This window comes from Eumetopias jubatus, unplaced genomic scaffold (assembly GCF_037043125.1).
Source record: "Eumetopias jubatus isolate StellerSeaLion01/CBP00866 unplaced genomic scaffold, mEumJub1_p1.0 scaffold_2, whole genome shotgun sequence".
Lineage (NCBI taxonomy): Eukaryota > Metazoa > Chordata > Mammalia > Carnivora > Otariidae > Eumetopias > Eumetopias jubatus.
This window is the reverse complement of record NW_028274808.1, coordinates 94624310-94628132: the sequence shown is the minus strand read 5'-3', so window position 1 is coordinate 94628132 and position 3823 is coordinate 94624310. Positions and strand designations below refer to the sequence as shown.

Genomic DNA, 3823 nt, shown 5'->3' with positions numbered 1-3823 from the left:
GAGAGAGAGAGAGAGAGAGATTGGAAGATGCTACAGTATTGGTTTTGAAAGATAGAAGGAGGAAGAAGCCACTAACCTGCTAACCAAAGAATATAAGTAGTTCCTAGAAGCCAAAAAAAGAAGGGAAATGGATTCTTCCTTCAAAGTCTCCAGAAGGTACCATCCCTGCCAACACCTTGACATTAGCCCAATGAGAGCGATTTTGGACTCCAGATTGTAAGAGGAAATATTTGTGGTGTTTCGACTACCAAGTGTGTGGTAATTTGTTACAGCAGCAATAGGACTCTAACACACTCCCTCAGTTTGTCACAGTGTGACCAGGAGCAGCATGGTGGGGGGAAGGGTGGTGGGGACAGGGTATATATATATATATATATATATATATATATATATATATATATATGCACAGTTATTTCAATTACAAGATGTTGTGAAAACAAAATAAAATAAACTATGAACAATGCTTGTGGCAGTGTGGAGTAGTATGAAACTAATTGCCTGAAAGATTAAGAAAAAGCCCAAAGAGGCAATGACATTGGAGTTTATTCCTACAGGGTGTCTCATAAATATGTGGTAAAGTATTCTGGGCAAATGAGATAGCTTAATTAAAGGATGGGCTCATAAAAGCATCCAGAATACATGAAAGAAAAGTGAAAGTTACAAGAAATATTTTTTAAAAGTGTGTGTGTGTGTGTGTGATAGAAAGCAAAAGGGTTGGAGTGGTTGAATTGAAATCAGAGAGATTTCTAAGGACTTCAGATTATATGTAAGGAGATTGAACATTATTGCTCAGACAATAAGAAAAAAATCAGGTTTCTTAATTTACATTTTTTTAAAGATTTTATTTATTTATTTGAGAGAGAGAGAGAATGAGAGACAGAGAGCACAAGAGGGAAGAGGGTCAGAGGGAGAAGCAGACTCCCCGCTGAGCAGGGAGCCCGATGTGGGGCTCGATCCCGGAACTCCAGGATCATGACCTGAGCCGAAGGCAGTCACCCAACCAACTGAGCCACCCAGGCACCCTTTACATTTATTTTTAACAAAATATCCTCTGTCTACAGTTTGAGATGATAATAATGAAAATTAATGTTCCATTGCCTTACTCTTTCCCATCACTGAGTCCTGCTTCTTGAGGTCACTCACTTTCTGCCCTTATGTTTTACTTCCAATATTTTCCTTAATCATTCTGAATAACATATTTATGCTGCTGACTTATAGTTTTCAGTATCAATTTTCATACCTTCAGAAAAAGGAATTTGAAGATGAAGCTCTCTTTCATATATCCCTCCTCCTATAATACTTTCACTGTAATTGTTATAATTTCTTAAAATTAATAGTCACTTGGTGTTTACATTGCATGACTGTACGTCTCCCTTCATAGATGAATCACTGCACTCCAATTACATATCCTTTCTTTTTTGAAAGTTTTTTTTTTTTTTTCTGTCTCCATAGGCTCTCTACCTAACATTCAGCTTCATCCCGATTGAACAAAAGAACTATAAAACTTCTCTTGTAAGGACAACACATCAGTTTCTCTTTCTCTCTCTCTCTTTTGTCCTGGGAGATATCCTACCTGAAGACCTCTAACTTTCTGCTCCAATCTGGACTGGCTGAGCTTTTCATTGTAATACCTTTGTGACTTTATATTTTATCATATAAACTAGGACATCTTTGAGAGTGACAATGTTTTATTAAAGTTACATCAGAACAAGTGCAAACCCAAACTGTCTGGAACTAGCTAGATTCCCTCTGTGTCTTGCCTTTTTATTCTCCTGTTTCCTGTGTTACATCTCTTCCTTTTTCCTGGTATTTTCATTTGTTTTTATTTGGTTGTACTCCAGGGTCCTCTGAGAATAGTGCATGAGAAAGTACTTCATACTTCATATTGTGGTTTGCTTTCATATAAAATATTAGAAGTAGAAAGTCATTTTCTATCAGAATTCTGAAGACATTTCTTTATGCTTCCTATATTTCAGTGTTGATGGGGAGACGTCTGAGCCATACAGATACCTTAGTCTTTGGAGTAATCTATTTCTCTCTTTCAGGAAAATTGATGTATCTTTTGCCTCTGATATTGTCAAATGTTATTGCATGTAAACTATATTTCTTCTTTCAGGAAACTTTAAGGATTTTTTCTCCTTATACATGGTACTCATGTATATCATTATGGTAAGGTTTGTTGTGGGTTTTTCTTTCTAAATTAATTATGTGAGGTGGGATCTTACAGTAACAAATACTGTACCACTTACTGCACCCTTCGTACAATTCCGTTTTTTCCAGCCATGCAAATTACCACATCCTGTCAGCTTTTGATCTACCAGTACTTTGATTTGTTGCCATATACCAACATTTTGTTTTAAACTTTGTGCTATTATCACCTCTTCATAGAGGTGGTTATACATTTTTTAATCTCACTTGATGTCGTTATAGGTTTTGAGTGAGTAATAGAGCTTAACAATTGTGCTCAAGCCACCATTTAAAAAAATTTTTTTTAAAGATTTTATTTATTCATTTGAGAGAGAGAGAGCATAAGCAGGAGGAGAGGCAAAGAGAGAGGGAGAATCAGACTCCCCGCTGAGCCAGGAGCTGGACATTGGGCTTGATCTCAGGACCTGGACATCATGACCTGAGCTGAAGGCAGACACTTAACCATCTGAGCCACCCAGGTTCCCCTCAAGCCGCCATTTTAAATGAAAGCTATTATTATTATTATTATTGTTTTAGAAAATTATCTTTGGGACACCATGAAGACAGATAAATTAGGGAAAGCTTAGACCTGGGAAAATTATCTTACTTGCACAGGAAGAAAGTGATGAGAACCTGTGATGGCAATAGTGATAGAGAACTGATTTAGAAATTGTTCCACTATAGTTGACAGGAAGGAGTTTAAGCTAATCCTAACTCTTCGGTAGAATGAAGGGTGTCAGTCCTTGAGGAGAAACTGATAATGGCTTTTTGAAGTTTCTACTTTATCTCTCTTCTACCTTTCCTTATTAATTAAGAAGATAAGCCTACAGTACCCAAGCATAATTGCATTTATATAGTTTGTGAAAATATAGGACAATTGGAGTGACTGTCAACTCATTTGTTAATAAGATCCCTATAATATAAGGGATTCTAGAAAAGTTTGTGTATACCTCAGTCTCAATTCTTCTCCTTTTTCTTAAATTAAAAAAACTTCTTGTGCTCAACATATACTAAAATTGGAACAACGCAGAGAAGATTAGCCTGGCCCTGCACAAGGATGACATGCAAATTCCTGAAGTGTTCCATATTTTTGATCTAAGACCAAGGAAACACACAAGCGCTGTGAAGAGCAGCTCCAGGTCAAGAAGGGGGAAATCAAGACTCTGTCCAAGGAGGAAAAAAACCAAGAAATAAAACTCCTTTTCTTTGGTCCCCACGTAGCGACCTCAGCAATAACACAGATCAGTTATTCAATAAAACAAACCTTTATCTGACAATAAAATTCTTAAGGATTAACTATTTAAGAGTGCAAAAAGTGAGAGATGTCCATTAAGTGATGTCAGTTTGCTTACTTAGAGAGTTTTGAAGAGATCTTGAAGAGATGTTAATTTCCTATTAATGTCCCAGTTGACTTGACTAGAGACCAGAGCTCCATCAGCCACATCCCCCACGCTCACTCCCTCTCCCTCTTCCTCCATGTCACTTCTCTCTCCCCTTCACTTCTTTGTCTTCTTTGTGGCTTTTCTTTCTAAAACGTTATGAACAGGTGGAATCATAAAGAGGTAAAAGAGAGATAAAATACATTTGTGTATGTAGGGAAGTTTTGACTTGATGGAATTTATTATGAAAAATGGTA

General features: G+C 36.8%; 1 non-coding gene across 1 annotated transcript; it reads left to right on the top strand.

The window, feature by feature from the left end:
* Nucleotides 1-3177: 3177 nt before the first annotated feature.
* On the top strand, nucleotides 3178-3279 carry LOC114208307 (U6 spliceosomal RNA). The gene has a single exon (XR_015767811.1). It is a non-coding gene; the product is annotated as a U6 spliceosomal RNA (small nuclear RNA).
* The last annotated feature ends 544 nt before the right edge of the window (nucleotides 3280-3823 follow it).